Source organism: Rhipicephalus microplus, chromosome 2, assembly GCF_043290135.1.
Source record: "Rhipicephalus microplus isolate Deutch F79 chromosome 2, USDA_Rmic, whole genome shotgun sequence".
Classification (NCBI taxonomy): domain Eukaryota; kingdom Metazoa; phylum Arthropoda; class Arachnida; order Ixodida; family Ixodidae; genus Rhipicephalus; species Rhipicephalus microplus.
This window is the reverse complement of record NC_134701.1, coordinates 114139232-114151665: the sequence shown is the minus strand read 5'-3', so window position 1 is coordinate 114151665 and position 12434 is coordinate 114139232. Positions and strand designations below refer to the sequence as shown.

Below are 12434 nucleotides of genomic sequence, written 5' to 3'. Positions count from 1 at the left end.
CCGTAAGAAAGTAAAAGCCGAATTCTCCGCCTCTCATTTCCCATTAGCAGCCATTGGCATGTACATTGAGCACTATATGTCTGAAAAAGTTTGCTACGTCATACTCGCTATGGGCGTAACCTCCTTGGTTTTCGAAAGGTTTAGCAAGCGTTCGGCCGCAGTGCCATGAATACAGTGAACTAGAGAGAGAGAGATAAAGATGCAAGGAAAGGCAGGGAGGTTAACCAGACGCACATCCGGTTTGCTACCCTGCTCTGTGGAAGGGATGAAGGGGAGAAAAGAGGTTGCAGAGAAATGAGAAGGTCCAGTGAACTAGTATATACCAAGAACTCGAGGTGGTTAAAGGTGGGAAGTGGACCCGAAGCGCAAGCCGTAAGAAAGTGTGCGTGTGCCACCTCTCGTTTAGTCCTTGGAATGTCCGCTGGATGGCGGTGCTTCTATATGGGGAATATATGATGAAAAGATGCGAGATGGTGGTACTTGGAGTGTTGAATAGATGGACGAACGGACACATAGACAGATGCATGGATGGACGCATGAACGGACGCAGGGGCGGCTGCATGGACGAACGCAGGGACGGACGCATGAACAGACGCACGCACGGACGTGCTGATGGACCCAAATCCACCAGAAAATGCGTTGATCCTTTGTGGTAGAAAGATGACCATGTGCTGGAGGGAACTGGTACGGCAAAATGTTGAGTGAGCAGCGTTTTGATTGCACACAACGAAAGCGAGACTGGCACGTCACTGAACGACTGAATTGTGAAAGGGTAGGCCAATTATGGTTTTAAATACGATGCATTGCTTAGCGAACTTCAGCAACTTTCAGCGTATCTATCTATCTATCTATCTATCTATCTATCTATCTATCTATCTATCTATCTATCTATCTATCTATCTATCTATCTATCTATCTATCTATCTATCTATCTATCTATCTATCTATCTATCTATCTATCTATCTATCTATCTATCTATCTATCTATCTATCTGTCTGTCTGTCTGTCTGTCTGTCTGTCTGTCTGTCTGTCTGTCTGTCTGTCTGTCTGTCTGTCTGTCTATCTATCTATCTATCTATCTATCTATCTATCTATCTATCTATCTATCTATCTATCTATCTATCTAGCCGCTTACGACTTTTAATTCTCCTGGCCGTTTAGATAATGGTATTGATACCAAACTTGGTATGGCATATTATGACTGCATGAAGAACATATTTGGCTAGTCATAACAAGAAAATCATAACATGTATGTCATGAATGTCATGATTTACGTTTCATAGTCCTGCAGCTTTCGCAGTGGTTTCGTTCACATGTTGCAAAACTGGTAGGGTATGGCATGACTGCATGGCGAACACAAACGACAGACCCTTACATGATAATCACGAGATGCGTGTCTTGTAACAACATGACTACATGCCATGCTCATGATGCGCTCGCGCCCGTTTCGCTAGCTTCACCTATACCAAATTGGGTATTACGGGACGTGAATGAATAACCAAGGTAGGATACTGATGCAAACATAACAAACATGAGATGCGTGTCGTGTAACAACATGTATGCTACGCTTATGATGTGCCCGCAGCCGTTTCGCTAGCTTCTATTGTACCAAACTCGGTATTGCGTGACGCCAATGGAAGACGAAGGTATGTGCCTGGTGCAAACATGATAATCATGCGATGCGTGTCATATGAGAGCATGAATACAAGCCACAGTCAAGAGGCCAATACATTTCGACGTCACGCAGTGCGCGTGCTCGCTGGAGTTCATTGCGTCGCGTCACGCTGGCGTTGCCACGCCAGGCGCCGGTCCTGCCATATACTCGCAGGCATGCGCGGCGCTGCGTTTCTTTGGCGCATGCGCGTTTCAGCGCATCCAGCGTCCCTGTGTCACGAAATGTGGGAGACGCAGTGTTGTCTGGGTAACGCATCGGTACGAAATGCAGCATGTCGCATTTTGCACCGGTTGCCGTAGGACCGCGCCAACGGACGTCGGTCACGCCTGGTGTCAAAATAAAAGTGGCGGGGATAGAAACATTTATTGTATGGGGCAGTCCGAGTTTGTAGGCGTCGCCAATGTGCGGCCTGCGCTATGTTTAGGAAGGAGGATAGCGTTGTGTATTTTCTTTGTTGATCCCGGTAATACGATAGAATATCGTGAAAAGAGAGCAAACGCTCCTCGACCTGTGGAGGGGGTTCCATTTCTCCTGCCCGGAATGTGAAACCTCAGGCTGGCGAATGAGCCTCGTTGTAGCCAAGGAGGCCGGAATGTGCTGGAGTCCAGGTGAGGGGTGTGGAGCGCTGAGGCTGCCAGAAGCGTAGCAAGCGAGCAGCGGTACGGGATGTCAAGCCATTGGCGTGGTTAAGAATAGCTGATTTTGAGTCGCTAATGATTGTGGTGGCGGGTGCTGAGATGAGACAAGCGCGATAGCTGCCTCTTCTGCCTCTGTGGAGGAGTTTGTGACAATTGATCACTAAGTTAGAAGATTTGCCTGATTGTGAGCCACTGCAAGGGCCATGCGGGATCCTGACGCATATTCCGCAGCGTCCACGTAGACCACAACCTGGTCCTCGCCATATTGTCTCTAGAGGACCCAATCCCTTGCCTTTCTGAGTTTCTCGTCTCGCACAGGATGCTTGTTCTTCGGGATGGGGGTACGTTTAGGTGATAGTGGAGGTTAGAAGAAAGAGAGACCCCCCAGGTGAGTGTGTAAATGCGGCTAAATTTAATGAGGGCAGAAGAGCACGGCCAGCCACTGAATTAGAAAGACGACATCTTCTTGCCGTAAAGGTGGCTTCAGCTTGTTCCTCATGTGTATTTTATGTACACCAAATTCTAAGAGTCTGTTGTAGGATGTGCTTGGGGGAAGGCGCAGAGCCGTTTTTGTGCAACTCCGTAAATGCGCGTTAACCCGGTCTCCTTCTGTCGGAGAGGTAGATAAGGGAGGGCATACGTGGTGCGGCTTACGATGTAAGCTTGGGTGAGGCGAAGCGTGTTTCGCTCGCGTAGGCCCGCCCGATGGTTCGCTATGCGGCGAATCCTTCGAGTGGTCTGCTGAGCATATGTTTGGAGAGTCCTAAAGACTTCTCTATATGCGCCATGTGAGTAGTGAACTAGCCCTAGCACCTGAATTTTCAAGACAAGTGGGACGGGGTGGGCACCTAGCGCGAGAGAGATAGCGGGAATGGCTGAAGTATGCTGCTTCGGTGGGTGAAGAAAGAGCTCTGATTTGGAAGGCGAGCAGCTAAGGCCACGTTCTCAAACATATGTGTCGATGGTGGTTAGCGCCAATTGTAAGTGTTCGTCTATTTCGGTGTCACTACCACGGTTTGCCCAAACGGTGATGCCATCGGCATGAAAGCTGAAGTGGATGCCAGGGATCTAACCCAGCTTTTAGAGCAGATGAAGAAGTGCTTTCTTAAATAGAATAGACGAGAGAACGGCTCCCTGGGGTGTACCACGTGCGCCAAGCGTGATGCCTAGCAGGCTTTGATCGCCAAAGATAAGGGTTGTGGTCCGGTGGCTGAGGAAGTCTCGGACGTAGTTATACGTCTTTTGCGCCGACTCCTAGGTTTATAAGGTTCTCTAGGATAGCTGAGTGCGCAACGTTGTCGAATGCCTTTGTTAGATCGACTTCTAAGATAGCTCTGGTATCACAGGCTTGTGAGTCGAGAATGTGGTGTTTCAGTTGCAGGAAAACGGCCTGCGTGGAAAGCCCAGAGCGAAATCCAAACATGCAAGTAGGTAAGAGATTATTGCCTTCTAGGTACTGGCCGAGCCTGGTTTGGAGTACATTTTTCATGAGCTTGCCGACTCGAGAAGTGAAAGATATGGGCCTGAGGTTAGACGCAAGGAGAGGTTTCCCAGGTTTGGGTATAAAGACAACGTTGGCCTCTTTCCATTGTGGTGGAAGGGTGGCCCTTAGCCAGCACTCAATAAAGTATTCAGTAAAGATAGAAATTGATTGGTCGTCGAGCTTATGGAGTGCTTTGTTGTGAATACCGCCCCGACCGGGGGCTGAGAAAGTGCTTAGTTTCTGTAGTTCGGCTTCAACTTCGGCTACTTTGACAGGTTGTTCGAGGAACTCATTAGGATGACCTGTGTAGTCGGGTTGCAATAGGGCGGGATATGTTGGGAAGTACTGTTTTGAAGTTACTGGAGGAGTTCTGGTGGAGGTTTATCGCATGTATGTAGTAGTTTGGTGAGGTTGTGTCTTTGGCTAGTCTTTGACTGCATTAGATCAATTAGGTGTCTGAACAAATTCCAAGTCTGAGGTAAACTCATATTGCCATCTAATTTGTTCTGTCATGAACGAGTGGCTGCTTGTGTCCCTTCTCTCAGGCGGGCGAGGTGACGTCTAAGAGTTAGGTTCTAACGCTGACTTTGCCAGCGTCACTCTAGGCTTGCTTTAGCGTCCCATAAATGTATAAGATGGGAGTCAACTGTGTCGCTTGGGCAGTCTCAAATTCTCTTGTGTGTTGCACCACGTGGCATGAGGGAGGCGATGTGCGAACGTGAGGTTTGGTGTAGCGTCTTGGCAGACATTATTCCCCATGCGTGTCAGGAAGGCAGAATCGGTGAGCAGGGAGAGACCGGCTTGCTGCGCTGCTAACCACACCCGAGGTCTTTTTCATGTGTCGCACGAGTAACGCCAGGCTGTATGCGGGGCGTTAAAATGTCTCACGACGAGTAGGGGGCACCTATTGGCTACGCGTTTCGCGATCGTTAGGAGGCGCTGGAAGTTGCCTTGTAAGCACTTAGGGCTGCTGTATACATTCAGAATGAAGAGGCTGTTAGCTCTAGCATGTTGCGGCGCAAGCTCAATTAGGAGGCGATCAATGTCTTGGACTTCTAAACAGTGGGAGACGGTGGTAATTGAGCGATTATTTGAAACGCCACACGAGAGGATTTAGAAGATGTGGGTGTAATAGAAGTATAGCCGGGTAAGGTTAGTGGATTGGAGGGTTCTCACAAGGCAAGGATATCGGGTCCCGCTGCGCAAGATAGTGGCTGGGGGTCAACATGACGGTTGTGGCCAACACCTCGGCAGTTCCACTGCCAGAGTGTCAGATTATGGTTTAGAGCTGCCATCATGAGAACCGACAAGGGGCGTAGCCGCCGCATGGGGTTTGGAATCGTTAGCGACGTCAGGGAGCGGGTTGTCTTGCCCTTCAGCTGCTTAGGGGTTCTTGCTTTTATCAGGGGTGAGAACTTGCTTTGGAAGGTGTGTTGCGAACAAATTGAGCTGTGATTCAAGATTATTGTAGCGGTCAGTCAATGATTGAGCTAAGGCATCAAAACGATGATTAAGCGTAGCATTGTCTGTTCTTACACGGATTACCACATCTTTGAGCGTTGTGCATTCCTGATTGATGCTAGCGATACTGTCCTGCAATTTTGCTTGAAAACAAGCAGTAAAAGACTCAAGCAGGGTCGGTATATCGGCTAGTGAGCTGTGTGTAGAGGGACGCAGTGTTGTGTCCTGATTTGTGTGCCGAGGAAGTTGCGTGTCGACATCTAACTCGAGCGAATCAGAATAGGAAGCCGTGTTGACATGGCTGGGTGTGAAAGATATGGTGGAGGCGGTGGGTGAGTTGTGCGCAGGAGGTTGGGAAATAGTAGGAGTTGGGGTAGTTGGAATGGCACGGCTTGTGGTAAGAGTACTTATCTGGGCCTCCAGCTTCGCGATGTGTTCTCGAATGGCGGCGGCTTCAGCTCGGGCTGCTTAAGCTTCAGCTTTGGCTGACGCTGGCTCCTCCCGAGGTTTGGCCAGAGCGTCTTGTGGACTGGAAGTCACTGCTGATGATGGGGCGTGCTTGGAGGAAGAACAGAGAGAGCCCCAGTCTTGTTTAAGCGGCTTGGTTCAGGCTTGATTGTGTTGGCTGGGCTGAGTGGGCCCCGGTGACAACTGGGGAAGTTGCCCCTGTGTGGAACCGGTTCTTGTCACTGTGTTTGAGGTTGCCTTGTCTGTTTGCGTGGATGGTGAAGGTTGCGTCCTTTGCATAATCCTGTGCCGGTAAGATGAGAGCCCTCGCACAGAATGCACTTAAGTGTGCAAGGAGGCTCTTGGGGTGAATTTTCGATGTCACAATGTGGGCGAATATTAATCTTGGGGCTTGGGCATACCTCATGACGATGGCCCGGTAGTCTGCAATTCGTACAGGCATCCGCACTTCCACGGTTTGGAGTGCAGCGTTGAATGGCTCCCATGTATTTAATAGAATGTGGTACTTCATTGGCGTCGAAGGTGATGAGAATGGAGTGCGTCGTCCCCATTCATCGAGCTGCTAGTATTGGGTATTCGGGATTCCGTCTGACCAGGTCTTCGTACAGCTGGGTTGGGGGGCCGTCGTCAAAGGCATTTGAGTTGACTCTTCTTATAGCTCGTAGCTCCTGGTAGGGGTGCCACGTAAGCCACGCAGGGGTAAGCATGGCCGTCAATGGTGAGTGAAGCCAGCGTTTTCAGGAGCTCAGCTGCTGCAGAATGTTTTGTAGCTGCAATAAATGTATTATTTATGAGGGTGTATGTGCAGGCAGAAATAATCAGGTAGAGGGATTTGGAGTGCGGCCTGCACTGTCTTCATGAGTCCAGGCGTTGGGACATCTCGAATTCGCAGTTGATCTCGTGGACGAATGACGACGCGAACAGCTTTCGTTGGGAGTGGTGGAAGTTGCTTGCTGCATTTTACAATGATGCGTGTTTTCTTGGTAACATGTAGTAGGTGGGCCAGCGTCTTGCCTCTGCCAGTTGCGGCTGCTTCGATCCACGCGATGTTCCCGGCATTCGGGTTGGCCGGCTCGAAGGTAGCGTCAGGCTGCAAAAGTGGTTTCTGTGAACAGGCTGGTCGAAACGCATGGGCTTTGTAGAGAACTGGTGTCCAATTTCCTGCCTGGAACCCTTCAGCAGAGATGGTGTAGCCCTCAACCGTTACTTCCATGATAACGAAAGGCGTCACTGGCAGGGTCGATGAAGGAGCGGAGTCCCAGAGAGGCTTAGCTTAGATGCTCAGCGTCTCGGTTCACTAAGTGTCCGTTGCACACAGAACGTCGGAGCTGGCCCTGAATGGGCGTCGTCTATGTCTTCCTCAGACCCTTATGTCACTGTTCGAGCAGGTTGGTGACTCTAGGAAAGGTTGCGTAGAAGTAGCACGTACCTTTTCCCGGAGCCTACGTTACAGGCACCCACTCGCATTGGTCCCCTAGCGGCGATTCTTCAAAACATAAGTGCTTACGTTTTCCTAACGTAGCGTCACACTGCCTAGCGTTCGCGTGCGTCAACACTACATTGGAGTATATTGGGTCCCTCATGATGCGCTCGCGGCCGTTTTGCTAGCTTCAAAGACACAAAATTTGGTGCTATGTAACGTCAATCGATGACGAAAGCATATGACTGGTGCAAACATGATAATACTGACATGCGTGCCATGTAGGAACATGACAACATAGCACGCTTATAGCGTGCTCGCAGCCGTTTTGCTAGCTCCACATATACTAAGTTTGGTATCCCGTGACGTGAATAGATGACGAAGGTAAACGACACATCCAATCATGACGCGGAAGTCATGTATGGCAATATTTACTTCCACCTCGCAACGTTTTGCTGATTTTTAAGCGACATATCAACATGTCTCATTCGTGCATTGTATATCAACGATTACCGCTGTACGTGGGATCTGGCAATTTTCTGTTTTCCTACTTTGAAATTTTTATATCATTAATTTCTGTTTTTAAGCAGCCGTCCCCAGAATTACATTTGCGTTGATTTCATGGCTGTACAAGGGACGCGTTGCGACGTGAACGCGGGGGAAATTTGGGTGCAGCGTCTTTTCAAGGGGCTGAAAATGGTCAGCATTTCTCGTGCCCATCACAGGGACTTATGTTAAGATTTAACACTGTGGTTGACTTGAACAGTATTGGTTCGCACACATCGGTTAGTGTTGCAGGAAGGGCGCGTCATATGCAACCGTTTCTTTTTGTTTATCTTGCCGTCATCATTTGACTCCTATAAGGTATGAAAAGAGAGAATAACACGGCATAATTTTTTTTATTATTGGCGCCAGCTGTTGTTTTTTCTCTTTTGGAAATAATGCGATTCTCAGGAGCTTTATGAAAAAAAACGCATACCATTGAATTTGTTGAATAGTCGCGTTTCGTGCTACCTAAATAAGGGGCGACATAACATTTCTGGGATCAAATGCAGTCTTTACTTTCTAGCTTGGTAAGCGATGCTATGCATATTTTTTTAAAACTTTTTGCGTACTCCAAGCACTTTAGGAGTCTGTCTGTGTATCTATCTATCCGCATACGTCTAGGTGCTCTCGTGATCACCCCCTGAACTTTGCAAGAGTCAAAATTAGTATGGAAGGGAAAGATGATTTGGCGAGTATGAAGCAATAACCAAGACATGAAGAATGTCGTTATCTTATCACGCACGTCGTCAAACACATTCCACTGGACAGTGGCACATACACGAGGGCAAGTATGTGCCACAGACGTTTTACACTTATGTATACCCATTAACGGAGGCAAAAAACATGGGTAAAGTAAAGAAAAAGCTCACACCGACAGCGTTGACTCGACGAATGCGAAGAATGTACTGTACCAGGAAGCGCGCCTGCCTACACTACTTTGTCGATTTCGCATTTTGACAATACAAGCATTTTAAAAATGTTGTAGCTTGCCAGCAAAAATATCTACGTGTGCTTTTATCGCAAACCCAGACGCATTCTTTCTTGCTCATTGGCCATGGTTTCACACACCCCAAATAATGTTTGTACAAAAGGAACTACGAAGTGTAAACGTGAACAATTGGTTGATTTCATTGATTTGTGGGGTTTAACGTCCTAAAACCACCATATGATTATGAGAGACGCCGTAGTGGAGGGCTCCGGAAATTTTGACCACCTGGGGTATTTTATCGTGCACCCAAAACTGAGTACACGGGCCTATAACATTTCCGCCTCCATCGGAAATGCAGCCGCCACAGCTGGGATTTGATCTCGCGACCTGCGGGTTAGCAGCCGAGTACCTTAGCCACTAGACCACCGTGGCGGGGCTAAATGTGAACATAAGAAAAGTAAATGATACTTAAGACTCGAATTGTAACGTTATAATTCAATATGATGATATCTGCCCCCAAAGCGCCAAGTTTCTGGGCATGAAACATTTTTACCTATATTTAGCGTTGCTTCTCAACGCGTCGCTCAATAAAAAAATTACAACACGCGGTCACCTTGCCTCCGAATTCTTCATAGGACGTCGATTCCCAAAGTGTACGTGGGAATCGACATACCTTGGGAATTTTTATACGTGCAAGTTATTTAATTGCGATAGTGAACATGCGTCAGAAGGTTCAACAGGAGCATTCAGCGTCCTGCAAGTTCGACAGTGCCATGACGCGTTCAGCAGTAAGCGCAGGCTGCACGCCATGGAGTTAGTCACAGTGCTCTAGTAACGATAGCGCCGACAGTCTCGGTTTTCTAATCCTGGTGCCGAAAGGTGGTAGCGCTTGGCAACGGCGTCACTTAGATTGTCTTGGTCGTTTCACTCGAAGGAAGAAGAACAACGGCATTTTTGTCCCACAACAATAATCGTCATCGATATTGAATTCATTTCCTCGCACTATCACCGCATGGTCAGCACTTTCAAGCCACAAACTACATGCGCATTATGGGCATGACATTGAAATCTTGAACACTCAGCCAGACCTGAGTTTTCAAGAAAGGAAGCGCAAGCAAGCAGGCGGATGATTATCGTTGTTGGACAAAAAGACACCCTTTTTATTTCATCTTTATACAGTGTTTGCCTCAAACCATGCGTTATCGCCACGCAGTTTCGAATAGTTTGTCGCGTGCACGTCAGCATGTGATAACTTGAAGCGGGAATATCAACTGTACTGTATTTCAGCATGTCGTGAAACAGTTGTGCGTGATCATAGTGGTTGGTAGGCCGTGGAACAAGGTGATCCCGAGCAATTGAAGAATAGGCAGACGCAAACAGAATTCTTAGCAGTGCGGACGTGCTTTAGCTTTACCGAGAGTTAGCTTTGAATATATTGACTGTTGCTCAGTAGCTATTGGATTTTGCTTCAAAGACTAGCGCAATTGTCTGTGAATTCGATTTATCAAAGAGTTCTCGATAAAGTCATAATTGAAACTCATAAAAATGTTCTATTTAGTTGTTACACCAAAAAAGCCTTTCTTTCACAATAAATAATTCATTTACACGAAAAAGCTGTATCAGTTATTTTTCTTCTTAGAACTATTGGTAAATGAGGTAACCTACACGATGATATTTTAACACAAAATTCACAATGTTTGTTCAATAGATACAATAGTTGATGCCAATGAATACGTGTTGATTAATTGTTTTAAGCCGTGCTAATAGATACTACGATTGTTACCGTTTGAAATAACTGCATCAGTGCTATACGCATAGTCCTAATGTATTTTAACTCCTTGGCTCAGATTAGCTAGAATGCCCTGTATGCCGCAAACCCAGCGAATGAATGCAACACAGTGAGCGAGAACGTACCGAATTGCACCCTGTTATCAGAAATGCTTTCGAAGGCAAAGCTATACACCTCCTTTATCGGTGAAAATATTTGGAAGCAAATTTCATATAAATTAGCATGTACGTACTGAAGATGATGCATCCACATAGCAGCAAGTAAATCTTCATCTTTGCTTAACGTAGAAGTATGAACAGACGAAATGTTGTAATGTCACCGATGGTGTGTTTTGAGAAACACAATATTATGGAGCAGTCGTGTATACACTTGACAAGGAAGCTTCATCAATATGTGCAAAGGCTTCTATCTGTCCTTATGAACCTTTTAGAACTGAGGTTGAATAATATGCGACGAAAGCACTCTGTCATCCTACGCCAGTGAGAATCTTCTTTGTTCTTGACACCTTTCAGGAGATATATTTTTGGTACCTTCCCAGAAAAAAAAAATGTCATGCGGCATGTGATGAACCGGTGGTTTTGTTCCACATATATATTTCTACTCTATTCAACGACGTAGTTTATTTGTACGTTATTTTCACAGTTACGCGTAGGACATAAGCTGACAGAGGCAATATTATCAACTAATGTATTCCACTTGAGCCATTCTGGTTCTTAACACACTATGGCTTTTTGCACATTTTGCAAAACCGCGCCTGCAGAAGTTCACATCGTTGAAATATTTCACTGCGTTTGCATATTATTTCGACGCAATAGGAAAACAACCGCAAGCTCGAGGAGATGGCATGAGCTACAGAATACCTAAGTCAGCAGATAAATTTGGAGTAATAACCACATTTATAAGAATTGTCTCTTGGACGCATGTCCATGCGGCTGGAGATAAGATCAGATAAGATGAATAATATGCAGATAGCAAGTCAGATAAGATCAAATAATATAACTGTGCTCAGGCTTTCATGACAAGACTACTGACATGTAAGTACGGTTGGCACCCGGCTGATGTTCATTTATCACGTTTTAGAAATCCTGAACTTCGGGAACACCGCTCAATGGATTGTACTTAACACGCATCAACTTTGAAAATGGCAATTCGTAGAGAGAACTACATTTTTGTAACTATTGCGAACTGCTCGCCTGCCTGAACTCAGTGTGAAACGTTTTCGTGTCTGTGTGAGTGCGTGTGCTTTTTGTTCTCATTTCTGTTTTTATCGCTCTCTCACTTCAAACCCACTATTTCCCAAACCCAGTGCATGTAGTATACCGGATCCTGGCCTCTGGCTAACCTGCTTTCCATCTGCTTTCTTTTGTTTGTCTCCCTGTAGATCGCACAAAGCATGTTTTCCTCTACATGTCCAGATGTACTTCTGTGAAATGGTGCGTAAGCGCTCTTAACACAGAAAATGTTCACAGCTGTATGTAGTGATCCAGGGACGTGACTCGCTTCCACGGGTTGAAACTACACACCGTTTCTTTGAACGACGTGTTCTACTATAGTATATACAAGCTCAAGGGCACACTGTCACCAACCTAAACACTGAAACCACTGCTGTATGCAACATTTTCTCGTCCAGATTTCGTTTTGCTTTGTTGAGCTGTTAGTTCATCAGTATAGAATATGAACGCACCATTTACACGCGGAAAGACACAGAAAGAAATACGCATTCATATATACACTCACCAAAGTATCTATATTGTTACGAAAATATTAGGGAAAGTATAAAATAATGGGCACGCCATAAAAATATATATGCATTCACACTTGCTAAAGATATCTGTCTGGTTGCTGTGCCTCTTCATACTGCTGAGTGCGATGCAAAACATACCTGTCCGGTTACTGTGTCTCTCGGTACTGCTGAGTGTAATGTCTAGGCGAACGCGATGTCACAAGTTTTTCTGTGATGTTGACGGACAGGCGTGAGACGGGTAGTGAAGCAGAAAGCTGTTCGGCAGCTGGCCTCATCGGTGA

The 12434-nt window shown here is 46.5% G+C and overlaps 1 long non-coding RNA gene across 1 annotated transcript in view; it reads right to left on the bottom strand.

The window, feature by feature from the left end:
• The window catches only part of LOC142785617 (uncharacterized), a 30578-nt gene extending 19782 nt beyond the window's left edge, over nt 1-10796 (bottom strand). Inside the window, exon 1 of the long non-coding RNA XR_012888978.1 lies at nt 10642-10796. This is a non-coding gene — a long non-coding RNA (uncharacterized LOC142785617). The remainder of the gene's footprint in view (nt 1-10641) is intronic.
• Nucleotides 10797-12434: the final 1638 nt, after the last annotated feature.